General features: G+C 33.6%; 1 protein-coding gene and 1 long non-coding RNA gene across 2 annotated transcripts in view; both read right to left on the minus strand.

Annotated features, from left to right (window-relative positions):
• Positions 1-15117, minus strand: part of LOC143231592 (uncharacterized) — a 92873-nt gene that overhangs the window by 56306 nt on the left and 21450 nt on the right. The window lies entirely within an intron of this gene.
• The window catches only part of LOC143231598 (uncharacterized), an 88026-nt gene that overhangs the window by 17328 nt on the left and 55581 nt on the right, over positions 1-15117 (minus strand). Inside the window, exon 2 of the long non-coding RNA XR_013017041.1 lies at positions 180-316. This is a non-coding gene — a long non-coding RNA (uncharacterized LOC143231598). The remainder of the gene's footprint in view (positions 1-179; positions 317-15117) is intronic.

The raw sequence follows: 15117 nt of genomic DNA on the forward strand, positions 1-15117 counted from the left end.
AATATAGTACAACTATTTTCTTCTGTTGTGATTTTAGTTTTAAAATCGTCTTTCACACTTTTACGTGTCTTCTTCAATAACGTTCATTACAATATATTTCTACATTTCTATCAATGTGTTTTACAATACATTACTAGTAGTAAACACGGAATTATCGCGGTAATAGGATATCGCCTAACCTTGATAGATTGACTCAGGAGATGAGAATTGAAGGAGAAAGATCAAAGATGACGAGGTTATACTTCTAATTATTGTCATCAGAGGGCGCATCATCAGGGACGCGTTGCAGAAATTAGAACGAAATGAAAGATCGATTCTATTGGAATATGTGAGATGACATTATTATTTTAATTATGTTATGTTTAGAAAAATTGTTGTTATATATTACACAAATATTTCACTATCTAAGCGATCATGACATTATTTTTTGAAACCCTTAGTCACTAATACTTAAAATAGTAAAACTTATAATTTTCAACATATTATTCACTTTAAATTATTATCCCATACAAACATATAAAACACATAAAACTTTGCGACGATTATTCGTTATCATTAAAATACAACAAATAAGCAAAAACTTCAAAATTCTGGTTGAGTTTAGTGACATTTCAGTCAATCTTTGACACTTCTCTGTTCGTAGGTAATCATTATAGCAAATATAATGTTTATGAAACAGTCAATGTATATATTCAGACATGAAGACACATAAAACGTGGCATTAACACTCACAACAAAAGTCATTTGTAAGTTGACAAAGTGTATTTTACAATACACAACTAAATGGGGTAGCTTGACCGTATTTGCATCAAGTATCTTCCATGTATACTTGTATTAAATGCATGAAAATCGTAAAAGTTCTGTAATGTTCTTATATAAAACTCACTTATCATCATATACAAATATAATATCATTAGTATATAGGAGGACAATCTCGGACACACATTTTGAAAGATTTGTTCAGAAAGTTTCAAAATACGCTATGATACAATTTACGAAATTTTGTTAATTTGTAAAAAAATACCAAACTTTATGTTTTATGGTTATATTATATGCCATGAGTATTAGTTTCTAACACACTTATTTTCTATGGAAAAACTCGTGTTTCGTCATAACCTGGTGTAAAATCATGTATTTGACAAGATTAATGGAACATTTGTGAATGAAACTTCAAGATATACTAATATGCTGTTTAAGAAAACTTTAGTTATAAAATACCGACACACACTTCGATATAATAGTACCTGCCATATATAGATGTTCGAGTAGGTTATCATAAATGAAGCATAATGGACAAGTAATCTGAGTTCTTTTATTTTAGAAACTATATAAAACATTTGAAAACTAAACTGCTTATCCCAACATCATTTTGACCTTGATATACCAGTCTTATACATCTTCAAACAGATGTGAGTAAATGTTTGTGAAGTATCACACAAACATATACTTATTGTATATTATTACACAATTTACTTTGCAACTGAAACAAACTTTATGTCTACTACACATTAACTCTGACAATGGTTTTATATCAAGATAACTTTATACATTTAGCTTTGTGTAATGTTATCTGAAACGTAAGAATATATATTAATAATGTTTGATGTTTCAATTAGAAATTATTTTCTACTTTCTACTACAAGAATGTGATAACATATTGCTAACAAACTGAGTTTTATTGTTTTAAGTTGGATCAGATGCTGAGGAAGGAAATCTGTTGTAAAAAATACATTTCCTGAAACAAAACAAAAACACAACGTATTAAAAAAACTAAATAAACACAGCCACAGAACTATGTTCACCTGATAAAATTAACGATGAAATCAACAAAATAAGACAACATTTCATCAACAACAACAAATTTCCTTGAAAAACCGTTGAAATAATTATACACACACACACCTGGACCAACAACAACAAACCAATAATAAATTCAAAGATACAACAAACTAAGTTTAGAGATATATATACACATGTATATGTACTCTTTATATTTTACATATAGTCAGGGCAACAAGATATCATTAACTCGTCAGATTTTGGTAGCGTTTTTATTACTATAAGTAATAATGATACTAATATGTTGATTCAATGTAAACATAGGGATGAATTATGATAGAAGCAATTAGTATTGTTAAGAGTAATAATAATACCAAGCTGGTATGACTGCGTTAGGCTAATTTGGTTCATTTATATAATTGTTGGCTTTAATATACGGATTAATTTTTAACTTAAATTAGTACAGAATTATGAATAATTTTAACAGTTCTTGGCTAAGATATCAATATTATATCATTATATGAAGCTCGTTTTTGTAAATGAGTTTTTCTAAGTGTGATGTTTTAGAAATGCGTTTCCAGACGTGTAATAACAATGTATTTTATATGGACCTTTTAATATAAATGCGAAAGAACACAAAAAGCACAATCTCTATCGGTTCAAAGTGTGAAGACTAATTGATTTGCAAAACTCTTGCATTCGACACATCGGTAAAGAGTAATCCGACATTTCGTGTATCTACTTTCTTCCTAAAAACAGATTCATATTTATTTTGAGTTAATACTGCTGTATAATAATTATCACAAATAAATGAAGAATATAGGTCGATATTAGATGCTATAGAAATGTATGTTCACGTGGGTGCCATGCAGTTCTTTTCGGGAGTTGTTAAACATAATAAAGCACTACGACTCTAAACTAAGTGTACCCACAAAATTTTAATTTTTATAATAACCAATTCAATACACTCTTTACATGAAGTTAGGATTCCAAGCATCAAAATTAATAGACTGAAGTCTGAAAAAACAATGAGAGGCGCTGAGAAACAGTAATATCTTTTCTTTATTCCGGATTTATGAAACTTTCTAAGTAATAGAAAAAAGAAGAATATTACTTTTCGATATGTGCACAACTATAATATGGAAAATTCCTTATTAAAATCTAAACAATTTTTATGAAGTGAAAAATCGCAGACCTGTGCAACCACTTATGTCAGACCTGCAGGAACTAAGAAGCGTAACAAAGGTGAATTTTTACCTTATATATTAGTATGTAAGACGTCAGAGCAAAGCTAAAAACGAGGAAGAGAGAGTGTCCGCACATGTTGATGTATTGACACGTGGAAGTATGGAATTGTAGACGTCCAGAGGAGTTCGGTCGGTCGGTCGATGACGTAACTGGGAAGACATGGGAGGGCAAGAAGAACATCGATTATGAGTTAGTGATGTGATACTCACATACAGACATTACAACATTACACGAGTGTGTGCGTGTATTTTAATGTGTTTTGATCTAAAAAATTATGGTTATAATATATATGTATCTATTCATAAATCCACACACACACACGTATAAGAATATGATTTTAACGATTACTTGAAGAAATGCACCCTTCTCATTCAAATTACTATGCGGAGCAAACCGGAGTACCCGGAAAAAACCTACTTTCGCGAATATAGAGGCCTAGAGAAATATTCCAAAGAGAAAAACATGTACATAGAGGCTCAGCTTTGACAATGTAAGTCAACTGGCTGAAACAATGCGTGTTTTGTATGCGTAACTGGGAGCACAGATTGACAGTTTTATTGTATATACTAAGTTCATCTAGTTTAACTACAATGATAAGTTTGCATCATAATACGAGCATCTTTTTGTGAAATACAAATGTTCAACTGCCCGCTCTTGTCCTTCCTGCGGACATCCCTGTACATGGATCAGGTGCCGAACAATATAGTTCACCCGTGTTGTAACCGTTTCATGATAAGCTAAACCCACTTTCCAGTTTTAAAATAAAGTCCATTATGTATCAGTACGTGCTTTGATTATCACTCTATGATTTGCCAAACGTGAATACAGTGTATTGCTTAAGATAATGCAGGCATTGACATCTTAAGACTACGAGTTATTAACAAATCTTAAAATCGAGGCTTAATGCGTCCTGACGATATTTCATATATATTAAACAAAATTAAAAAGGGGTTTATATATCGAGCATAAATAGTAGAACAAAGACAAATTTTGAAAGAAATGTTTTCCTTAAAGGGCGCTTATTTACAGTATACAGTTAGGTACTTATATACACAAATATGAAAAACTATTATATAAATATATAAACAGACAATTTAACTCATTTAAAAAGAGAAAGCTCTTAATGCTACATATCAAATCATAAGGCCTGACATGTCCAGGGGTTAGGGTGCTCGACCCGCGTTCCGAGGGTCGTTGGTTCGAGTCCAAGTCACACCAAAAATGCTCGCCCTCCCAGCCGTAGAGTTGTTATAATGTAATGATCAATTCCACTATTCGTTGGTAAAAGTGTAGCCCAAGAGTTGGTAGTGATGACTAGCTTGCCTTCCGTCTAGTCTAACACTGTTAAATTAAGGAGGGTTAACGCAGATAGCCCTCGTGTAGCTTTGGCGAAATTCAAATAAAAAATCATAAGGAAAAAACAAGTATATAAAAAAATCTTTAAAATGTGTTTTGTTTGAATATTTAAATTTTTAAGAGAGGAAAACATAATAATGTAAAACTGATCAAGGGTCATTTGAGCTAGTTATCTATAGTTTAGAACTGACAGGCTAGAGGGAAAGAATCCAGTCAACACAATCCACAACCAATTCCTAAGGTAATTTTATAATCAATGAACTAACCGTAACTGGCAGTAACTGTTCTGAAGGATTTCTTAATTTTTCTTTTTGTTTTTGACATGAGACTAGTACCTACAGTTCTATAAATGGAATGTAGGGAAGAAGATGACAAGGTACGATAACGTATTTGACCATAAGAAGTTCACTGTTCATATTATTTAAAGACCATATGATCGTAAAATACATAATTACAAAACTTATAACTTTCACGACATAAAATAATGTTTATCTAATTGAATGTGTAACATGCAGTATTCAGTATGTGTGATACACTAGCACATCTGTAATAGAGCATTGCGTTTGGTTGTCTTTATCACAGAATTTATCTATAAAGAGCCTAAACTTGGAGGCTTAGCAACACTTGCGATTGAAAGGATTACTAACACGTGGTTGGAATTAAAGTTAAATTTAGCACAGACGAATGGAGATTTTAAACTAGGATGGTCAAATGATGAATAAATTAGCGAATTCTTAATTTTGGAGATATTGAGGATGGTAATATATATAATATACTTTGTTAGCTCCAGGTGATTTAGGTATTTAATGACTGCAAATATATCTTTCAAAAGTAACTTTTGTATATATGACCTGTGTCACTTCCAAATGGAGTTTGTTTTCCATTATTATACATTCTTATCAGAAAGGCAGTGGGTGACTTTTGCCACTAAAGTGTATTGGTTTAAATTTGTTTGTGTCTGATAGGATGTTCTGTCACCTTTTTAGCCTTTGCCATGTTTTTACCCTATGTAACACAGGAAATGTCAGTGGGAGATGTTGACAACGCTAATGCTTGAACACAAATGACTAAATTTCGTGATTAGGTTTTTGGTAAAAACGCTTCGTTTCAGTATGGTCTTAAACTTTTGACCAGCTAGTAGTTAGGCTAATTTCATAGTGTTCACATTTTCTTTACTAAATGCTAAAAAAATTGTAAATTTTTATTTTCCCTTTTCTCACTGCCATCTTTCGAAGCTCTACTCAAATAAGTGGTTGAGTATAACAACGCAAAATGCATATTGTTTCTTTATGTTCATTCGCCTTAAAGTTTTGGCCAGCAGTGTATATGTGTATATATTGTAAGGACTTCGGAGATGATATACATTGAATGATTTTATCTAACGGTTGGTCCATAAATTATTGAATAACTATTCTTCAAATGTTTATTTAATCATTATATAGGTACATGTATGTTTTTTTCTCTAAACAACCATTTTTGAAGCAATGTATTTGAGATAAAGACCACAACCAGTGTGAATGGGCGATTAGATACATCCACTACATACTCTGGGGAAGTGTAACTGTGGAGTAACCTCTTTTGTAGAATTAAGTTACTTTGTTAAGACAGAACTTTTCACCCATTTTTACTAAAAAATAGCGAAAAACGGAATTTTTACGAAGCCCATTCCAAATTCCCAATGTAACAGTTATACAATAACTTGTATGAAAGCTAATTTAATCTTGGTAATCCACAAGCATTGCGTTATTTATAAATATCAAAGGTTATTATACTCTCAGTCAGGTGAATTTGACCCTCAGGTAAAAATTGTTCAAATTGCAAGATGGACGACACTGATTTGCGTCTAAATTATTACACCTTCAAGAAGTTAGACTATGTATATAAATGTGAGCTATATATAAACAAAACATATGTGAGTTCTAGATCAAAACTACACAATAGTAACCCAAAAGTAGAAAATAATTTCTAATTGAAACATCAAATATTATTGATATATATTCTTACGTTTCAGATAACATTACACAAAGCTAAATGTATAAAGTTATCTTGATATAAAACCATTGTCAGAGTTAATGTGTAGTAGACATAAAATTTGTGTTAGTTGTGTAATAATATACAATATATATATGTTTGTGTGATACTCTACAAACTTTTACTCACACCTGTTTGGGATGTATAAGAATGGTATGTTTGTTTGTTTGTTTTTGAATTTCGCACAAAGCTACTCGAAAGCAATCTGTGCTAGCCGTCCCTAATTTAGCAGTGTAAGACTAGAGGGAAGGCAGCTAGTCATCACCACCCACCGCCATCTCTTGGGCTACTCTTTTACCAACGAATAGTGGGATTGACCGTCACATTATAACGCCCCCACGGCTGAAAGGGCAAGCATGTTTGGCGCGACCGGGATGCAAACCCGCGACCCTCAGATTACGAGACGCACGCCTTAACACGCTTGGCCATGCCGGGCCAAGAATGGTATGTCAAGGTCAACATGATGTTGGGGCAGGCAGTTTAGTTTTCAAATGTTTTATATAGTTTCTACAATAAAAGAGCTTAGATTACTTTCTCATAATGCTTGATTTATAATAACCTACTCGAACATCTATATATGGCAGGTACTATTATATCGAAGTGTGTCGGTATTTTTTAACTTAAGTTTTCTTAAATAGCATATTAGTATATCTTGAAGTTTCATTCACAAATGTTCCATTAATCTTGTCAAATACATGATTTTACACCAGCTTAAGACAAAACACGAGATTTTCCATAGAAAATAAGTGTGTTAGAAACTAATACTCATGGCATATAATTTAACCATAAAACATTAAGTTTGGTATTTTTTTACAAATTGACAAAATTTCGTAAATAGTATCATAGCGTATTTTGAAACTTTCTGAACAAATCTTTCAAACAGTTTCAAAGTTTGTGACGTATGTATGTGAAATTGTTTTTGCAAAGAGTGATGACATGGTGTTTCCAAATGAAATGTTTATGCAAACAAAATCTTTCTTCTGCCTTTGATTAACAATAAACTTATTGATAGTGGTAAATCACAATTAGTCATTTTAAATTATTTGAAATATTTGTGTAATATATAACAATTTTTTTCTAAACGTAAGATAATTCAAATAATAATGTCATCTCGCATATTCCAGTTGAATCGATCTTTCATTTTGTTCTAATTTCTGCAACGCGTCCCTGATGATGCGTTCTCTGATGACAATAATTCGAAGTACAACCTCGTCATCTTTGATGTTTCTCCTTCAATTCTCATCCCCTGTGACAGCCTATCAACGTTAGGCGATATCCTATTGCCACGATAATTCCGGGTTTACTACTAGTAATGTATTGTAAAACACATGTAGAAATGCAGAAATATATTGTAATAAACATTATTGAAGAAGACATGTAAAAGAGACGTTTTTAAAACTAAAATCACAACAGAAGACAATAGTTGTACTATATTTGATAACCGTTTTACTCTAATCACTCTTCTTTTAGCAACACTGTGTCTAGCCACTGTAAATTTAGTGTTTGGTGAATATCTTTGTAAAAACTAAAATTATTGGTCCAGAGTTTATATACGATATTTCCTAATTCACATACCTTGTTTATACGGCGTAAGTTTAACCAGATACTTCTATGAACTGGTCATTGAACGAATGTTTAGTTTTACTTTCTTAAAAGGCACACTGGAGTAAATTTTAAAGGTTTTATTGTAACTGATTGTGGAGTAGTACGTTGGTAACAGATTTTATACTTTTTCACATAAACAAATCTGCTTTTACAACACTTCAATGTATATTTAGCTGAGTATTCTTGGAAGTAATACATAGGTAATGTTCAATAAAACAAATATACTGATTTGAAAAAGCATATTATTATAAAGCTTGTTGTGCGACAAGACTGTTTTAATCTTGTTGTGTACGTGGTATATGTGTGTAGGTGCGTCAAGATTATTATTGTTTTCGCGTTGTTTGTGCAAGTCTTATTCAGAAAGGTAGTAGTTGCATCACAATCTTATAATACAGTATAGGTCCAGTTTGGTTAGAAGTAAGGAAACCCCATTTTCCAGCACATAAGGTATTTCATTATGCATTTTATCAGCCTAAATTGAATACCCACAATAAGGTTGTTTTCACAGAAGCATCACTTATATCTACATTAAGAACAACAATGTTGATTTGATTAGAAACATTTGGAAAATTACATTAAAAAACCTAACAAGTTGATTTTTCTCTACAGGAGGCAAGTGATCGAGGTTTTGCATTAAGATTGGCCAGAGTATCAGAATTACTCAATATGATTTTCTGTTCATCTACAATATTTTAAAATTTACGAGAGCCAGAGTCAAAGAGTTTCTTTCAGAAGAATACTCAATGGTTAAAATGCTTCAGGTACATCTCAGATGTAATAGGGCTTGAACATATTAACATGACACAGCTGGGTAGCCTTCTTATGCCTCACTGAGTTTGCAAAGAACCTCATAGCAAACATGGTACCTATCTTTGAATGAATGTCCCATGGTGGATAACATAACTAAGACCATGTCACCATGACAGAACTTACACTCTTCAGTTTTATGGTTAAAAATGTTTTTCATTCTAGCTTACGATTACTTCAATTTCTTCCAAGCCAATTCAGAACATCTAACAAACTGGAAACGTAATCCAGTAGGTATATTTTCTTTGAGTCATCCTCCCACCATTGTTCCTTCAGGACCTTCCAAGAACTATGCACTTAATTGAAAAGTGTTTGTAGGAATGCATTATCAGGAGGAAGAGATTAGTAGTTTGTGTAATGTAGAAAGTAGATATGTCGGACAGTGCTTCTGCTAGAAAACACCAAACTCTCACACCTATCTCTTGGCTTACTTTTCCTACCACTTTACTGATGGAATGTCTAATGATGACAGTAGACTACCCTCAAAAGCAACTCACCATTGGAATTCACTGGACCTACCCACTTACAGTACCAACCACATTTCATGCACAACTAAAACAGTGACCATTGTAATTCGAATACTTGAACCAAATAAAGTTGACTCTCCCTCATGAGACCATCATCTATCACAAGATGAAAAACATACAAGACAGAGAGTCTGGATAGGCTAGCTGTTGCATGTTGGCTAATTCTTCCACTCCACAATTTATCCATATTAACTGAGAAATGCAGTGGCCAATGTAGCACACAAGCACTAACTCGATATACATATATTTAAAAAACCTGATTCAGACACTAAGTTTTGCAAAATAAAGCAGTTTTAATATACTTTCGAAAAGCTATATTACAATGAGTTTTGACTACTTTGATTAAACTAAACACAACTAAGCTCATTTGGTATAACCAACAAAGCATTCTTTAAAAATACTTTCCATAACATCACTAAGTCATTACAATGTATCAACTCCACTGTCTTCGACTATGTTATCCAATGCCATGAGTAATTGTAGTAAGTTACTTAGAGAGTTTAGGTGAGAAACGTTTGGTAAACTCATCACTGGAGTGGTCACGACCATTATTCAGATTTAGAGGTTCACCTGGTGATGGCTGCAATGGTTTCAACACCCAATTTCTTCTCGATCTTCGGGCTCCAAACACAAGTTTTGCAGAACCTATTTTGAATTCATAAGAACTAACGTTTGAGCTTCAAACACGAGTTTTAATACAAACTCTTTCCAATATTCCAAATAGTGTACACAACTGCCCTCAAGTAGATCTGACACTTAATTGGTTATTTTCCTTGATTGTTTCACAATCAAAAATCACTTGCTCGTTGTTTACAGATGAAGTCAGTAAGTTGGCAGCCTGCTTACTTGTATCCATACATATGCTTCTGAAATGGAAACTGCATCAAAGTCGCGACTTTCCATTGTGATGCCAATAAAGGATTTAGCATTTGCAGCAGTTTCTCCTATGCTGCAATGACGACAGTCTCTCAATAACAACCTTAGTTTCATCTTATGAAAGAGACTTTCGTTACCCTTCTCATGACCTTAATAGCGTCACTTGCATAAATAGACGAGTAGAAACGTTTCTCAACATCTCTCTTTTAAGGTAATTGCCATTAGATAATACTTTATAGTTTTGTTAATATACATTACACTTCTCCTTACTGCATATAACTGCTCAATACATGAAGCATTTGAAATGTACAAAATTTTCCCTGCTTTAGATATTTCTATTCTAAGTAAATATTTACTAAGTAAACCTCTCCATTTCTATCATTCCGTTTAGACATCTTGGGACATTTACAATATGTTCGCCGATATTCTGCATTTTTAGCCAGTCATACTTATACTGGGTAACAAGTTACTGCTTTTACTCCTTTAGTCTTTAAATATCCTCATAGTTAAATTGATATTTAAAATATATGACACACACATCAATCATTTCTAATAAACTTTAAACATGAATCATATGTACTTTGCTCGTGTTTGTATCTAATAAACATTAACACACTACAATAACAATTACAGACCACAATTATATGCTTGATTCAAATTAAACTATATAATTATATAAAGACTTGATATGACAAGCAAAAAATTAACATTATCTCATAATTATGTTAATATCATCTAGCTATTACATCAAATTGAAGACAATCATTTACAGTCAAGTGATTCCTTTCTTCCTGTCTTCTAGACACTGTTCTTTTGTTATGTTCTCATCTTCAGAATTCGTGTTGAAAGAACAAAACACCGACTCACTGTTGCTGATCCATTTGTATAATGCACAAGCCTTTATCTTATCACAATGTTCAAGTGGTTGAATACGATAATCACATCACATGATTATTGTAGGTCAATTGTCTCTATACTGAATAACTGAAGTTTAACGTCTACACATGCAAAATCAGTCAAGTGATGAGCCTCACCTCCAAACTCTTCGACAGATTTTGGTGTATGTCTCACTCGTATCCCTACAGATGACAACTAACCCGGAAAGTCTTACTGTCTTGTTACTCATTCCAAATTCCTGCTCTCTTAGCGTTTGTTTCTCAAATCTGTGGTCATCTTCAATTAACTAATTCTCATTCTAATCGTCTTTGAATTCTCGAACATTTTTTGTTGGTGTTGTTAGTGACAGTGATTTTTAATCCTATTAATTTTCCCTTATAATTTTGATTTATAACATTCACTTTATAATTAGCTGACCTCATCAATTGGTTAAATAACTTCAAATTTTGTCAGTCTCTAACAAATCAATCTTCGTCCTAATTAGATGGGTCACCGTCAAGTAAAGCAACCACTTCAGTGGCCTCTGAATAAGACAACCTTCTATTGTTGCCTAGCCCTGTTTTGGTTTTCATTTTGAATTTACATAACCCATCTAACTTCCAAAATTGCATTAAAGCCAATTCCTCATGTACTGTGTATAACACTATACTTACTAGTATTCCTACCAAGCATAATGTTATATTCACTGAACCAGTCCGTTTCCACAAATCTATCCTAATTTATTCTGTTGACACATGTGATAAGTGGGGGGATCGATATTATATGCATTAACAAAACATGTCTTAATAAAAATAGCAATTTTAGTCTACGAGGTTACACTACTATATCTACACATAAAACCACAAGCAGAAGGGGCATCGCATTACTTCACAAACATAATATTAGTGTAACACTCGTTGAATTAAGCAGCGTCAGTCATAATGAAATTTTAGTATGCTGCGTAGTTCCAGTTGGCACTCCCGCGTTCACCCTAGTAGCATCTTATGCTTCCCCACGCATGCTAGTAGACACAAACCTATTTCAGCAAATTCTCAATAACAATACTTCTATTATTTTCATTGGCGATTTCAATTCTAAACATAGTAACTTTCTCTGCCGCACAAACAATAGCAATGGAATCATCCTAAACCATTTTATTAAATTAAATGACCTCTCAGTACTTGAATGACAGAACACCAACACACACGTGGACGGTTCGCAAGACTTCTTATATTTAGCCATCTCTACACCTAACCTCTTACTTCACAACTAATTTTCGGGTTCTTCCCAACATTGGGGGCGATCATGACACCATATATTTCACATTACATAACCCAGAGCCAATTAATTGTGAGCCCATACCCTCAACTTACGATTTTGTTAACACTGACTGGGGGCAGTTCCGAACATATATTAATTCCACTCCCATCACCATGGATTATTCCTCTCTCAATGAAGATACGATTAATAACCTAACAAAGGTTAATCTCTTCCATACACGGAGCAATCAGGGCAACTGTCCCACAAAAAATACTATTCCGCGAATTCAAGTGATAGAAGCTCACACCTGAAATACATTTACATATCAAGCGGAGAAGGCGGTTACGCCGTCAGTTCCAACATCTTAAAACACTAATCAATAGAGAAAATAACCATATCAAATCACTTAAGAGACAACAGGAAGTTAACTGGGAAAATTTCTATATGTCAATTAATCAACGTAAAAATGATCCAGCAGCATTGTGGAAAAAAATTAAATCAATTTGTAATAACTCCAAAATGCAAGTTAAGTCAATTATCAGATATAGCGGCTCAATAGCCTCAACTGATCCTGACACAATATCTTGAACATACTTTTCAGACACCAAATCTCCAATCTTTTGACAATAATCATTTTCACTCAGTTGAGTTTATCGCCAATAACAAAGACATTTTTCAACCTATCTTCGATCACTCATCTGACCAATACACAGTTCACACTCACGATAATACATCTCGTCCCATATCATGTGCTGAGCTCAAAATTCAAATCTCTAAACTCAAGAACACTGCCTCAGGTGAGAATTAAATTAAGAATATCATTATAAAAAAACCTCCCAGACCTATACATACGCTACCTGAATTTTCTCTATAATCTATCATTATCAACAGGATATTTCCCTAAACATTGGAAATCTGCAATAATTGTTATCCCTAAAACAAATTCAGACTCTCAGAATCCCGCCAGCTATCGACCCATTAGCCTTTTGAATTTCACAGGTAAACTGCTGGAAAAAATAGTGGATAGCCGACTCCTATATTATCTGGAATCCAACATCATCAACGATATACAAAATGCTGCCAGATGCAAAAGACAAACTAGTGATCATTTAGTTAGACTTAAAGAAACCGTGTTCCAAGCTTTTAATCGTAAACACATCACAGTTGCAACTGTTTTGGACGTTAAAAAAGCATTTGATAGTATCTGGCACAATGGACTACGATTCAAACTCCCTCACACGATTATAAGGTGGATCTCAAGTTTCCTATCTAACACACAGGCTAGTGTTCGGGTGAATAATGCACTTTCTTATCATTTTCCACTAAAAGTCGGCATACCGTAAGGGTATACCATCAGTCCATTAAATTTATATTATCTATGTTAATGACATTCCCATCCCTAAACATAATTACACACACGTATCCAATATGCTGATAACGTGGCAATATGGAGCACGTGTAGTGGTCCGGCTGCCGCAGCGTTCAAAGTTCACTTAACGTATCAGTATAGTGCAATCACTGGCGCGTCACATTGAACCCCAATAAAAATCATGCTATCGTGTTCTTTCGTTGCCGCAAATATAAAAAAATTAACAATCTCTCACTAAAATTACTCGATACCAACATCAACTTGTCGAAAACTGTTAAATTTCTTGGGATTACCTTCAACAGGACATTGGTCTGGACCGATCACTTTAATAACATATGCAAAGCAGCCAACCAACGCATCGCGTATCTAAAGCGGATCGGAGACACTCATGTTAGATGTTCTCCGGAATCGATCCTTATCATTTATAAAGCATATTTCAGGTCACTCATGGAATATGGCTCCATGGTCACGCTCAACATGTCACCTAACGTCTCAAACAAAGTAGAAACCATACAATGCGGGGCGGTCGGGATAGTCTACCGTTTGCCTAAATACATTCCGTTATCATTCCTAGATTCCCTGCAGGTACTACCCAAAATAAATACTAGGTTTCTTAAACTCGCTGTCAAATACTACTAGTCTGCTCGCGTAAGAAATTCCCTCACAAAACAGTTCCCTATACTAGCTGCCACACCAAGTACCTAGCGCATTAATAAATCTCATTATGTATCTCGCACCTAAATTATGGTACATGTATTAACCATATTTTCTTTTTAAGTTATCTTAAGTTGTTCGATTTTGACATGGGAAGTGAAAGTGGGATTTCTCGGGGTACTCCCGTTTCCCCCACACTAAATTAAACCAGACATCGGATTTATTGATCCACGCCGCCTTGAATGACCCTTTGTCATCAATTGGCCGTTAATTTTGTGGTATCCACTCGAACCGGGTGCTTGTGGTCGGTTTTTTGTTCTTCGTGTCTGTTTGCCTTCTTCTCGCGAGTTTAGTATCTCATATTTTAGGTGATTTATAATTTGTTTTTTCGGGTAGCTTTAACAATACTCCAAATTCACGAGTCCATCTTTCTGAGCACCCCTAGTTATTTTTATCTCCTCTGTGGATAGAGAATTTCAAACCACAATTACTGTCAGTTTTATTGTTGTTGTTCCTACTTCCATTCTGTTCTATCTTCGTTCGTCGTACGTTAGAAGTTTTCAATAAAGACTGTATTTTAGCTTGTTGAGTCATCTGGGAAACAGATTCCAATTATGACAAGCAAGTGTCTGAAACTTTCCGATATTAAACAGTTCTGCAAGCCAGTTACTAGTACTACAAGTGACAATGTAGATACAGATAATCCAACAACTTCAAACAAAGGAATAA

This window comes from Tachypleus tridentatus, chromosome 11 (genome assembly GCF_004210375.1).
Source record: "Tachypleus tridentatus isolate NWPU-2018 chromosome 11, ASM421037v1, whole genome shotgun sequence".
Taxonomy (NCBI): Eukaryota; Metazoa; Arthropoda; class Merostomata; order Xiphosura; family Limulidae; genus Tachypleus; species Tachypleus tridentatus.